General features: G+C 37.4%; 1 protein-coding gene across 4 annotated transcripts in view; it reads left to right on the top strand.

The window, feature by feature from the left end:
* The window catches only part of LOC138698520 (LIM domain only protein 3-like), a 1,357,283-nt gene that overhangs the window by 790,242 nt on the left and 552,063 nt on the right, over positions 1 to 14,978 (top strand). The gene's annotated exons all lie outside the window — the stretch shown is intronic.

Genomic DNA, 14,978 nt, shown 5'->3' with positions numbered 1-14,978 from the left:
GTAATTCTGAAAATATTGAGATTAGGATACATGTTTATATGACATTTTTTGCTCAGAATGTCTTCGGAAATAAGCTTCGTAAGTGACGGTAAATCGTCATGAATCACCCTGTATAAACCTTATAGTCACTTCAGAATTCGTCGCAAGCAACTGCCGGACCTGTACAATGTAATTTTCTTAGGTCGTATATTATTATCTGCTTGATCCATCAATCTTCTAGAATACGTTGTACTACTTTCCCTTGTAGAGGAAGTTCCTCATAAATCGGTTGAGCGCCGGGCACGGGAGCAGGTAGTGCACAAATTTATTCAACCCCATCCCCTTACACTTCCACCCTCTTGAGTAGTTTTAATACACATTGTTCATAAGTATAAAATTCAGACCTACTAAAAGCAGACCGACATCTTGTAACCATTTTATGCGTGCAGCATTATGTTGAAACAAAACATGCCACTTAAACCCTCCTAACCCCCATCCCCCTTCTCTAAGTACAGTGTTTGAAGAGTAAATATTAGTAGAAAAATGCTTTTCCGTCTTCCCCTTTTATGTTTTCCATTACTACAGTAGTGCAGTGTTATTTTGACCGTGTCCAGCACAGAGGGGCTGGACGGAGATCAAGGGGTGGGGGTGGGATGAGTTTTGGCACGGCATAAAACTCTCCGTCCGTCCGTCCGGAGATGTCTTTTAAGTCTGTATAGCTTTATTATGTACAGAGCAGTAGCAGCAGTAGCCTTTAGCCACTCTCACATGAAATATTTAACCGTGCCAAAGCAATCTCTCGAAAGAGACTCACCCACTTAGCTTGCATTAGTTACTATTGGCGGTCTACTCGATACAGTCTGTGCAAATGTTCATGTCCGTCCACAGACGCGGACGGTCTTGGAGCTCTCTCGAAGGCTGCAAGTTCTGCGATGCTCTTATTTATTATTTAGGCCTACTATAAAGATTTCTTTGCACGCGCATATGAGAATTTGTTTAATAGAATTGAAACTCATACTGAACTCATCCTATACACAGTAAAAGTGTCCATGATTACACATCGCTACTGTAGCGCCGATAAAAGTGAAAATTAAAATTTCTCTCATACTGCCTTCAGAAATACAGGTAAGGCTTGTGGTGGTGTCTTTTCTCTGAAATGTTAATGTCTTTCCATTTTCCTGTTTCTTCTTCTACTTCGATTTTACGATTTCTCTCTCTTTCTCTCATACTTTCCCTTTCTATGTTCTGCTAGCTACATCTTTATTTATCTTTCATTCCTCATCTTCTCTGCCTCTATCTCTTCTTCTCTCTCTCTCCATCCCTTCTTATTTCAGAATCCCTTCTTCTCTTTCACGATCCCTTCTCTTTCATGATCCCTTCTCTTTCACGATCCCTTCTTCTCTTTCACGATCCCTTCTTCTCTTTCACGATCCCTTCTCTTTCATGATCCCTTCTTCTCTTTCACGATCCCTTCTTCTCTTTCACGATCCCTTCTTCTCTTTCACGATCCCTTCTTCTCTTTCACGATCCCTTCTTCTCTTTCATGATCCCTTCTTCTCTTTCACGATCCCTTCTTCTCTTTCACGATCCCTTCTTCTCTTTCATGGTCCCTTCTTCTCCTTCACGATCTCTTCTTCTCTTTCACGATCCCTTTTTCTCTTTCATGATCCCTTCTTCTCTTTCACGATCCCTGCTTCTCTTTCACGATCCCTTCTTCTCTTTCACGATACCTTCTTCTCTTTCACATCCCTTCTTCTCTTTCATGATCCCTTTTTTTCTTTCACGATCTCTTCTTCTCTGCCACTGTCGCTTCTTCACTGTCTCCATCTCTTATTCTCTTTCACGATCTGTTCTTTACTTTCACGATCTTTTCATCTCTCACTATCTCTTCTTCTTCGGCACTGTCTCTTCTTCTCTGTCACTGTCTCTTCTTCTCTGTCACTGTCTCTTCTTCTCCGTCACTGTCTCTTCTTCTCCGTCACTGTCTTTTCTTCTCCGTCACTGTCTCTTCTTCTCCGTCACTGTCTCTTCTTCTCCGTCACTCTCCCTTCTTCTCCGTCACTCTCCCTTCTTCTCCGTCACTGTCTCTTCTTCTCCGTCACTTCTCTTCTTCTCCGTCACTTCTCTTCTTCTCCGTCACTGTCTCTTCTTCTCCGTCACTGTCTCTTCTTCTCCGTCACTGTCCCTTCTTCTCAGTCACTGTCTCTTCTTCTCAGTCACTGTCTCTTCTTCTCCGTCACTGTCTCTTCTTCTCCGTCACTGTCTCTTCTTCTCCGTCACTGTCTCTTCTTCTCCGTCACTGTCTCTTCTTCTCCGTCACTGTCTCTTCTTCTCCGTCACTGTCTCTTCTTCTCTGTCACTGTCTCTTCTTCTCTGTCACTGTCTCTTCTTCTCTGTCACTGTCTCTTCTTCTCTGTCACTTCTTTTCTTCTCCGTCACTGTCTCTTCTTCTCCGTCAGTCTCTTCTTCTCCGTCACTGTCCCTTCTTCTCCGTCACTGACTCTTCTTCTCCGTCACTGTCTCTTCTTCTCTGCCTCAATCTCTTCTTCTGTGTCTCCTTCTCTTTCACGATCTCTTCTTCTCTTTCAAGATTTCGTCTTCTCTGTCATTGTCTCTTCTTATCTGTCTCTATCTCCTGTTCGCTTTCACGATTTTTTCTTCTCTGTCACGGTCTCTACTTTTCTGCCTCCGTCTCTTCTTCTCTGCCTCCATATTTTCTTCTCTTTCATGATCTCGTTTTCTCTCTCACTGTAATCTTCTTCTCTGTCTGATCTTTTCTTTCGCGATCTCTTCTTCTTTCATTGTCTCTTCTCTGCCTCTGTCTCTTCTTCTCTGCCTCTGCCTCTATCTCTTCTCTCTCTTTTATCTTTTGCTATCCCTTTTCCTTTGTCTCTCGCTCTCTCTCTTCTACTTTCCCTTTCTCTCAATATATTATCAACTTATTAATTTAGACAGTTTAGTGCACTATTAGATGATCTACGTATAGCGTCAGTTTGTGGTGAGAAAGGTCCGTTTAAGGTTTAAGGAAAGTGTATTTGAGGTACTCTTCATTCTCATTTCTCTCTTTTGCACTATTTCTCCAGTAGTTATGACAGTCCTGGTATAATGTATCATTATGAATCGAGGGCATCGCAAAGTGAACTACAATAAAATTTCAGTGCATTGCGGTTGGGTAGGACATCTGTTGCAACGAAGCTAGGGTGAACAGTAAGTAAATATGGCGGCTTTCAGTACATAATAGGTGTTATAAAATAAATATTAAAACAGCAGGGAAGAAGGTTTTACGAACAGTTCATAGGATCAATTTGAAGTGAGGAGTTAGACGATATCAACATTCATCGATATCTTCAAAGTAAAGGATACGTTTTCAGAGAGAGAATAAGAGCACGAAGATCAGCCTGTAGTGTTACGGCGTATTGATGAGTTGGACGCAGAGACCAAGCACATTCAAGGAGAGAGAGAGAGAGAGAGAGAGAGAGAGAGAGAGAGAGAGAGAACAGATAATTCGCAATTAAAAGTGATGAACGGAGTTTTCTTCCACACGAATTATTTTGAAGATCGGAAAGTACAAGAGGATTTGTGATGTTGTAGGTAGTTGATGATTACAGAATGTGAGATGTTGAAAACGACGACGACGACGACGACGATGATGATGATGATGATGATGGTGATGATGACAACGATGAATGGAGATTACGAAATTCTATAAATAAAGACTGTGGACATGTTAATTACTGGGCGGTTATGAAGACAAATGAAGATGGATATGAAAACGACGAACGAAGATGTAGGTGATGAAGCCTATAAACGAAAATGAAGATGAAATAGACGACAAATCAAGATGTAGGTGAAGAAGTCTACAAACGAAGATTTAGATGAAGAAGCTACAAACGAAAATTCAGATGAAGACGACAAACGAAGATATAGATGAAAACGACAAACGAAGATATGGACGAAGAAGGTTACAGATGCAGATGTAGATGAAGAAGGCTACAAATGAAGATGTAGTTTAAATAAACGACAAATCAAGATGTAAATGAAGAAGGCTACAAATCAAGATGTAAATGAAATAGACGACAAATTAAGATGTAGAGGAAGAAGGCTACAAACGAATGTGTAGATGAAGTTGACGAGAAACGAAGATGTAGGTGAAGAAGGCTACAAACGAAGATTTAGTTGAAGGCTACAAAGGAAGATGTAGATGAAGACGACAAATGGAGATATAGATGAAGACGACAAAGGAAGACGTAGGTGATGAAGTCTACAAACGAAGATGTAGATGAAATAGACGACAAATTAATATGTAGATGAAGAAGACTACAAGCGAGCATTTAGATGAAGAATGCTACAAACGAAAATGCAGATGAAGACGGCAAACGAAGATATAGAAGAAAACGATAAACGAAGAAGGGAACAAATGCAGATGTATATGAAGAAGTCTACAAATGAAGTTGTAAATGAAATAGACGACAAATTAAGATGTAGAGGAAGAAGACTACAAACGAATGTGTAGATGAAGTTGACGAGAAACGAAGATGTAGGTGCAGAAGGCTACAAACGAAGATTTACATGAAGAAGGCTACAAACGAAGATGCAGATAAAGACGACAAACGAAGATCTAGATGAAGAGAAGTACAAATGCAGATGTCGATGAAATAGACGACAAATCAAGATATAGAGGAAGAAGGTTACAAACGAATGTGTGGATGAAGTTGACGAGAAACGAAGATGTAGGTGAAGAAGGCTACGAACGAAGATTTAAATGAAGAAGGCGACAAACAAAGATATAGATGAAGACGACAAACGAAGATGTAGACGAAGAAGGGTACAATTGCAGATGTAGATGAAGAAGGCTACAAATGAAGATATAAATGAAATAGACGACAAATTAAGATGTAGAGGAAGAAGACTACAAACGAATGTGTAGATGAAGTTGACGAGAAACGAAGATGTAGGTGAAGAAGGCTACAAACGAAGATTTAGTTGAAGGCTACAAAGGAAGATGTAGATGAAGACGACAAATGAAGACGTAGGTGATGAAGTCTACAAACGAAGATGTAGATGAAATAGACGACAAATCAAGATGTAGATGAAGAAGACTACAAACGAGCATTTAGACGAAGAATGCTACAAACGAAAATGCAGATGAAGACGACAAACGAAGATACAGAAGAAAACGATAAACGAAGGTGTAGACGAAGTACGGAACAAATGCAGATCTAAATGAAGAAGGCTAAAATGAAGATTTAAATAAAATAGACGACAAATTAAGAAGTAGAGGAAGAAGGCTACAAACGAATGTATAGATGAAGTTGACGACGAACGAAGATGTAGGTGAAGAAGACAACAAACGAAGATTTAAATGAAGAAGGCGACAAACAAAGATATAGGTGAAGACGACAAACGAGATGTAGACGAAGAAGGGTACAAATGAAGATGTAAATGAAATGAACGACAAATTAAGATGTAGAGGAAGAAGACTACAAACGAATGTGTAGATGAAGTTGACGAAGAACGAAGATGTAGGTGAAGAAGACTATAAACGAAGATTTAAATGAAGAAGGCGACAAACAAAGATATAGGTGAAGACGACAAACGAGATGTAGATGAAGAAGGGTACAAATGAAGATGTAGATGAAGAAGGCTATAAAATGAAGATGTAAATGAAATAGACGACAAATTAAGATGTAGAGGTAGAAGGTTACAAACGAATGTGTAGATGAAGTTGATGAGAAACGAAGATGTAGGTGAAGAAGGTTACAAACGAAGTTGCAGATGAAGACGACATGCGAAAAGATATAGATGAAGACGACAAACGAAGATGTAGATAAAGAAAGGTACAAATGCAGTTGTAGATGAAGAAGGCTACAAATGAAGATGTAGAGGAAGTTGACGACGAACGAAGATGTAGATGAAGAAGGCTATAAACGAAGATTTAGATGAAGAAGACTAGAAACGAAGATGCAGATGAAGACAAACGAAGATGTAGATGAAGAAAGGTACAAATGCAGATCTAAATGAAGAAGGCTAAAAATGAAGATTTAAATGAAATAGACGACAAATTAAGAAGTAGAGGAAGAAGGCTACAAACGAATGTGTAGATGAAGTTGACGACGAACGAAGATGTAGGTGAAGAAGGCTACAAACTAAGATTTAGATGAAGACTACAAACGAAGATGCAGATGAAGAGGACAAACGAAGATGTAGATGAAGAAAGGTACAAATGCAGATGTAGATGAAGAAGGCTACAAACGAAGATGTAGATGAAGACGACAAATGAAGACGTGGATGAAGAAGGCTACAAACGAAGCTGTACATGAAGACGACAAATGAAGACGTGGATGAAGAAGGCTACAAACGAAGATTTAGATGAAGAAGACAAGAAACGAAGATGCAGATGAAGACGACAAACGAAGATGTACGAGTAGATGGAGAATGGTACAAATGCAGATCTAGATGAAGAAGGCTACAAACGAAGATATAGATGAAGATTACAAGGGAAGCTCTACTGGAAGAAGAGGGCTACAAACGAAGATGTACATGAAGACGTGGATGAAGAAGGCTACAAACGAAGTCGTACATGAAGACGACAAATGAAGATGTAGATGAAAAAGGCTACAAACGAAGATATAGATGGAGAAGATGACAAATGAAGATGGATATGCAGAAGACGACAAAAAAAAAGTTGAAAAATAATTGAGCTGTAGATGTCATATGAAATGGAGATGATCACGCAAATTACTTTTTTAAATGGTTACATAACATCATCATCTTCACTGCTGCATCTCACGTCCTTCAAATGTTTCAGGTTGTAAAGAATTGTGTAAGTTCTGTCTTGTACAAATGATTGGCGTAACTAACACTAAGTTGTATCGTGAAATTGATGTAACTTGAACAAACACACGTGTCCGTAAAACATTCAGAATTGCCATATTATTTTCCAGCCTTCATTTATGACGTCTGTTTTAGCTAAGATGAGCACATGGCCTGTCCAGCCGTGACATTGTTAATGAATGAGTGGAAGAACTCGTTGACCCCGTGGTGAGACATACAGCGATAACCTGTCACTCGTATTTCTTCCACTGGATTCTACAGAATTTCATTTGTAAATATGTTTGCTTAAATCTGCATGCATAATAGCGCTACCACCGCCTGAGTTACATTCTTACACAATGAATTAGGCGCTTGGCACGACTAAAGTGACCTCAGACACGTTGTTGTTGCATAACCTTACGCAGTATGTCACATTCTTGGCGACCAAATGCCAAACTGAGTCATAACTTGTACAACGTCCTGTAGTGTACAGGTTGTCTAACTCAAGCAGTTCATAAATTGTTTTAGGCATCACGCACTACACGACTAGGAATAAACACTTTTTACTTTGACATTCTCTAACTCGCAGCGCTTGTATTTTAGTTCTAATAATAACTCAACTTACTTACTTACTTACTTACAAATGGCTTTTAAGGAACCCGGAGGTTCGTTGCCGCTCTCACATAAGCCCGCCATCGATCCCCATCCTGTGCAAGATTGATCCAGTCTCTTTCATCATATCCCACCTCCCTCAAATCCATTTTAATATTATCCTCCCATCTACGTCTCGGCCTCCCCAAAGGTCTTTTTCCCGCCGGCCTCCCAACTAACACTCTATATGCATTTCTGGATTCGCCCATACGTGCTACATGTCCTGCCCATCTCAAACGTCTGGATTTAATGTTCCTAATTATGTCAGGTGAAGAATAAAATGCGTGCAGCTCTGCGTTGTGTAACTCTCTCCATTCTCCTGTAACTTCATCCCTCTTAGCCCCAAATATTTTCCTAAGAACCTTATTCTCAAACACTATTCATCTCTGTTCCTCTCTCAAAGTGAGAGTCCAAGTTTCATAACCATACAGAAGAACCGGTAATATAACTGTTTTATAAATTCTAACTTTCAGGTTTTTTTGACAGCAGACTAGATTACAAAAGCTTCTCAACCTAATAATAACAGGCATTTCCCATTTTTATTCTGAGTTTACTTTCCTCACGAGTGTCATTTATATTTGTTACTGTTGCTCCAAGATATTTGAATTTTTCCACCTCTTCGAAGGATAAATCTCCAATTTTTACGTTTCCATTTCGTACTATATTCTGATCACGAGACATAATCATATACTTTGTCTTTTCGGGATTTACTTCCAAACCTATCGCTTTACTTTCTTCAAATAAAATTTTCGTGTGTGCGAGGATAATTTCTGAAAGAGAAGATTATTTCAATGCAGTGGTTGAAAAATATTTGCAAATGCTAAGCAAAACATAACCATATTATATTTTGAATAGTACTGACGTTGATTTAGAATTTTCAAGTGATAGTTAAGTACTTCATAATATTTAAATTATACATTTATTGAAGAAACGTTTAATCAATCTTCGGTTTGCCTAAAATACGACAACTAAAGTGATAAGAATAACAAATTTATCGTTAAGCCTAATATTACATTTAAAGGCATTGAAATAGTGTAAATCCATGAAGTCTTTCCATTTGCATGATATTTGCTTGTGTCTACTTTCATATTATCCCGTTTTGTCTTCAATATTGCTGAAGACACTGGGATAAGGTTTTATTGCATTGAAATCTATTTCTACTTATTTCCAACTTTTCGTATTTTCTTCGAAATTCTGCCCATCTGTTTTATGTTTTAGATGATTTTAATATGTTTTGAGGTTACCTCTGTTTATGATGACATTTTATTGTCGAAATTACTATTTTATTGTGATTCCGAAGACCGTGATGATTTAATTGGGAATTATATTAGTGGACTTTATTTTAAACACGCATTAGTTTGGTTAAATACAAATAAATATGATTTATCCTACGTATTAAAGTTAAATAACAGTTAATTATGTATTAGTAACATGTTGGTGAAATCGGTCCTTAGCCCCAAATATTTTCCTAAGCATGAAACGGATAGATTAAATGACAGTGACTAAATAAATCTATACTAATAATAAATCTGTAGCCGAAATTTTTCTGGTAATTTTCGATTTTCAAATAATAATTGGTCCTAACATACATAATTAACCACTCTGAAACCGAAAATCGCATTTTTTAAATGTTTGTTTGTATGTCTGTCTGTATGTTTATCTTTTCACGCGATAATGGCTGAACCGATTTATATGAAAATTGGAATATAAATTAAGTTCGTTGTAACTTAGATTTTAGGCTATATGGCATTCAAAAATTTATTTAAAAGGGGGGTTATAAGGGGGCCTGAATTAAATAAATCGAAAAATCTCGCTTATTATTGATCCTTGTGAAAAATGTTACATAACAAAAGTTTCTTTAAAAATGATTTCCGATAAGTTTTATTCTTTACAAAAGTTTGATAGGACTGATATTTAATGAGATAAATGAGTTTTCAAATTAAAATAACGCCATCTAAGACGGTGCAATGAATTAAGAACAAATGACTTCGTCTATAAGGGGCCTTGGACAACAACAATCAAAACAGGGGCCTTGGACATCAACAATCGAAAGCTATTAAACATAGCCTACAGAGAATGCTTCTGTATTTGTATGAAGTAATATCAGAAGCTAAATTAACCGATTTGTATAATTAATTATTATTTTACCATTGGAAAGTGTAGTTTCTCTAGATGGACATAATGCTATAATGTTATTACAGTAACGTCTGAGTAAATCGAGGACAGGTAAGATTAAAATAGCTTCTTTTGCACAGAAAATTTGATCGGCTATTTTGTACATTCGTTTTCTGTATTTCTTAAAATAATATTTATGTACATTTATTTTAATCTCAGAGAATTAACGAACAACGAGAGTGTATTGATTTAGTATGCAGTAATAGTACGTTAGCTTAGCAATCCATTATTTTATAATTCAAATTTTAACTACGCTCAATTGAATCGTGTTAAAATACATAAAATATATATGCAATAAATGCAATGGAAAAAAAATAATGGGTAATGAGCGAAGCAGATTATCTTGCGCTGTTGTAAAAGTTGTTCCCTGGATCAAACGTCCTATTTTAATTATGCAATTACTTTATATTTATTTCTAACAGGTGCAGCGGAGCGCACGGGTACGGCTAGTTAAATAATAAATATATATATATATATATATATATATATATATATATATATATATATATATATATAGGCTATAAATAGATAAGTAAATATGTAAATAAATACAAAAATAAATTAATTAAATAGATAAGTAAATATGTAAGTAAATAAATATGTAGGTAGGTAAGGTTAGGTTATTTTACGACGCTTTATCAACATCTAAAGTTATTTAGCGTCTGAATGTGATGAAGGTGATAATGCCGGTGAAATGAGTCCGGGGTCCAGCACCGGAAGTTACTCAGCATTTGCTCATATTTGTAGATAGATAAGTAAATACGTAAATAGATAAGTAAATACGCAAATACATAGATAAACACGTAAATAGATAAATAAATACGTAAGTAAATAAATAAATATGTAAATAGATAAGTAAATACATAAGTAAATGCGTAAATGGATAAGTAAATGCGTAAATAGATAAGTAAATGCGTAAATAAATAAATAAATAAATATGTAAATAGATAAGTAAATACATAAAGAGTAAGTAAATATGGAAATAAGTAAATACGTAAATAGATAAATAGTTAAATAAATAGGTAAATATGTAAATAGATAAGTAAATACGTAAATACATAAGTAAACAAGTAAATAAATAAATGAAATACGAGTAGAATGAAAGTAAGAATGATAGATAAACACTGATAATACATGCAACGTTTAACTTTTAACCAAAAAGTGGCAAATGAAATATGTAGGTGAAGTTTAAGGCATCCCTTTATCCCATGAAGGCCTACAGGCTAGCAGGAGGCAAGATAGTTGGCATTAGTAACAGTAGGAATGTTGTTCCTACTTGCTTGCCACCTTTATCCCTAAGGAAAACTCACTGGTTCAGAGGCTGAGTAAATCTCAGGATTCAATTGAGAATAGGTGGAGTGGACTGCGAAACATTGAAGTTACGAAATGTCATCACATGATTGAAAGTCTGGAATTCTTCTTGTGAAAGAAATATCAAGTTTTAGGAGGAAAATTATCGTAAAGACGCTCAATATATTGAAAGGAAAGCAACCAGGGTGTTAGACTGTTAATGAAGATGAAGAAAAACCAAATATCTCCTTTACAAGCAGAGAAAAAATATAAGTCTGTAAAGAATGACTTACATTAGCCCGACTTACGTCATTTCCTGGCTTTGGCGAGGACTAAGGAATCGACTGTGGGTCTTCAGGTCCAGGAGGCAGATGCGTTACACTCCGAAGATATGGAAAATCTCAGGAAATACAGTGTAACAATAGGGAGGCAGAACAACTGACCCAGACTATAGGTAAGAGTGGCTCGTATTGACTACAGGATAAAACTCATTCGGTCTAAAAGCATTTGAGTGCCTTTCTATCCCCTCACTCTCTTACACAGATTCAAAATGAATACATCTATCTCACTCCTACTAAAAGCCTCCCCTCCACCGTGCCTCGCTCGCTCCGTCTCTTTCACCCTCTTCGCCACCCCACATCTACTTGTTGGGAGTGGTTGCTTTTTCTATTTCGGAGACTAACAGCAAGCTTGTGGTATATTTCACCGAGTATTGTTCGCAAAATGCACCTTAATTTTAACGTCGGTTTATGATGTTCTTTTAAAACACAATATTATTAAAACCACTCTCGTAAGCCATTTTGAAAACGTTTCCTAGAATGTGAACTACGGAGTGTTTACGTGAAAGCGCCTTATGGAGGAGGAACTCTGCGTCTGTCAGCACGCAGTTGCGTCTGTCAGCACGCAGTTATAATCACCATTCTTCTCTATCACCGTTATGATCATCTTACGCATAATATCTTCTTCTTGCCCTTTAACTCTTTGTGCATTTCTTCTTCTACACCTCTTCGCATTCTTGCCCTCTTCTCCCTTCTTCGGAAATTCATTTTATTTTTTCCCCTCCTTCCTAAATTTTTCGGAATATGTATGATAAGACTTTCTTATGTTAAATTCTAACGTATCTTGTTTACATGTTTCGACCTTTTATGGATCATCCTCAGAACTGGTCGTTGTTGGTCTTGGCGCTTCTTGATTTGTTTCCTGTGGGGGTATGTTTGTGTAGTGTAATGTGGAGTCAATGTGTGTTCTGAAATTGAGTTGTGTGTTAAGAATTTCATTTGGATGTGTTTTTATGTGTCTGTATATTTCGTATTGTTCTAGTGTGTTTAGTTTCTGACTTTTTGGTTCGATGTGTAGAATTTCCATGTCTGTGTTGATGTCTCTGTAGGTGTGGTTAGCATTTGTGATGTATTCTGCAAATGTGGAAGTGTTTTGTAATTTTGTTATGGCTGTGATGTGTTCTTTGTAACGTGTTTGAAATGATCTGCCTGTCTGTCCTATGTAGAAGTTGTTGCAGGTGTTACATTCGAGTTTGTATACGCCTGTGTGGTTGTACTGTTTGTTTCTGTTGTTTGTGTGTTGAGATGTTTTTGTAGAGTGTTACTTGTTCTGTATGCGATGTTGTAGTAACAGCTGCAACAACTTCTACATAGGGTAAATTAGGGTCTGTTGGACAGTCGGGCATGTTGGACACTTTGTACTTTAACGTGTTACCTCGCCACTACTTCTGTCATTGACTTCTAGCAGAATGTGGTGCCCACAAGTGGCGAGGTAACACGTTAAAGTACAAAGTGTCCAACATGCCCGACTGTCCAACAGACCCTAGTTTACCCTAGGACAGACAAGGCAGATCATTTCAAACATGTTACAAAGAACACATCACGGCCATAACAAAATTACAAAACACCTTCAAATATGCAGAACACATCACAAATGCTAACCACACCTACAGAGACATCAACACAGACATGGAAATATTACACATCCAACCAAAAAGCCAGAAACTAAACACACTAGAACAATATGAAATATACAGACACACGAAAACACACCCCAACGAAATTCTCAACACACAACTCAATTTCAAAACACATACACTCTTTGACTCTACACTACGAACACACCCTCACAGGAAACAAAACAAGAGAGGCCAAGACCAACAACGACCAGTTCTGAGGATTACCCATAAATAGGTCGAAACATGTAAACAAGATACGTTAGAATTTAACACAAGAAAGTCTTATCATATATATTCCGAAGTGATACAGTGTTAAAAGTTATGTAATCAAGATGGCTAAATTTTTCCCTTTCCTTTTTGTTTCTTCTCATTTCCTTTGATATTCTTCCTTCTCGTTTTCCTCTCTCCGCTCTCCCTCAATTTTCTTCCCTTTCCTTTTCATATAGCCCTATAAAAATTTAAAAATTATGGTTTAGTTAACGACGCCCGCAACTGTCGAGGTTATATCTGCGTCGTCGGTGTGCCAGAATTTTGTCCCGCAGGAGTTCTTTTACATGCCAGTAAATCTACTAACATGAGCCTGTCACATTTAAACACACTTAAATGCCATCGACCTCGGCCGGAATCGAACCCGCAACCTCAAGCATAGAAGGTCAGAGCTATACCAACTGCGCTACCGAGGGCGACTTGAGAATGCATATAACCTTCTCTTCTCTACCTATTTACTTTACTATTTATGACTCCTTAGGTTGTGACGTCACTATCTCCGCGTTCCCTAGTAACCAAGTTGCTTGTCTCTACCATGTTTTGTTAAATGGTGCTCATCGTTACTGCAAACTGCAATTAATTGATTTCAATGGTCATGAGAAACCTCTCCATCCCCAAAAGGTAACGGTATGGTGCGCGGTTTCATCAACTGGAATAATCGGCCCATTCTTTTTTGAGAATGAAGACGAAAATGCAGTGACTGTTAATTCAGTGCGATATGTTGAAATTATACAAAACTTTTTACACCACAACTCGCCCATTTTCCAGTAAATGAAAACACACTGTTTCAACAGGACGGAGCAACAAGCCACACCGCAAGAATTTCGATGGATGCTGTGAGTGCTTTGTTCCCGGGCCGCGTCATTTCTCGGAAAGGGAATATTGCTTGGCCGCCTAGGTCACCTGATTTAGCGGTATGTGATTTCTTCCTACGGGGACACCTCAAAACGAAGGTGTTTGAGGGCAGTCCACCCAGAACACTTCTGGCCCTAAAACAACGCATACGAGAAGAGGTCGCTCGATACCTGTCAATATGCTGAGAGGGGTTATTAAACAGTTCGAAGAATGTGTGCGTTTATATGGGTGTTACATGGCTGACGAAGTTTTTAAGAAATATTTTTTTTTTGTTGCATACCTAATGGTTATTCATGTACTTCTCATTTCTACTCATTAAATTGATATAATAATTTTTCATTCTTTTTCTACGCCTTGAAATCTTTCCGTTTGACTGGCCCACCTTATATAATTCTAATATATATATATATATATATATATATATATATATATATATATATATATACATGCCTATAATTATAGTTTTCGTCTTTTCTTTAACATTGTTTTCTTCTGTTTCATAATGTATTTTTCTGTTATTCAAACTTATTCTCCTTCCACTCAGCCTTGTTTATTATCTGTTACTCCACATTGCCTCGCTTTTATTCCAATTTGTCGATATTCTTTCACACTACATTGTCATTTTCCTGCTGTTCCACCTTGTTTCCTTTCTCCTGGTCATTCTCCTTCTACTTTATTTTATCCTACTTCGCCTCTTTCTCTTTCTACTCCACCTTGTCCTCTTTCTACTCCACCTTGTCCTGTTTCTACTTCACCTTGTCCTCTTTTTACTCCACCTTGTCTTCTTTCTACTTCACCTTGTCCTCTTTTTACTCCACCTTGTCCTCTTTCTACTCCACCTTGTCCACTTTCTACTCCACCTTGTCCACTTTCTACTCCAACTTGTCCACTTTCTACTCCACCTTGTCCACTTTCTACTCCACCTTGTCCTCTTTCTACTCCACCTTGTCCTCTTTCTACTCCACATTGTCCTCTTTCTACTTCACCTTGT

This window comes from Periplaneta americana, chromosome 4 (genome assembly GCF_040183065.1).
Source record: "Periplaneta americana isolate PAMFEO1 chromosome 4, P.americana_PAMFEO1_priV1, whole genome shotgun sequence".
NCBI lineage: Eukaryota > Metazoa > Arthropoda > Insecta > Blattodea > Blattidae > Periplaneta > Periplaneta americana.
The sequence above is the reverse complement of the archived record's forward strand: the minus strand, read 5'-3'. Positions and strand labels throughout refer to the sequence as shown.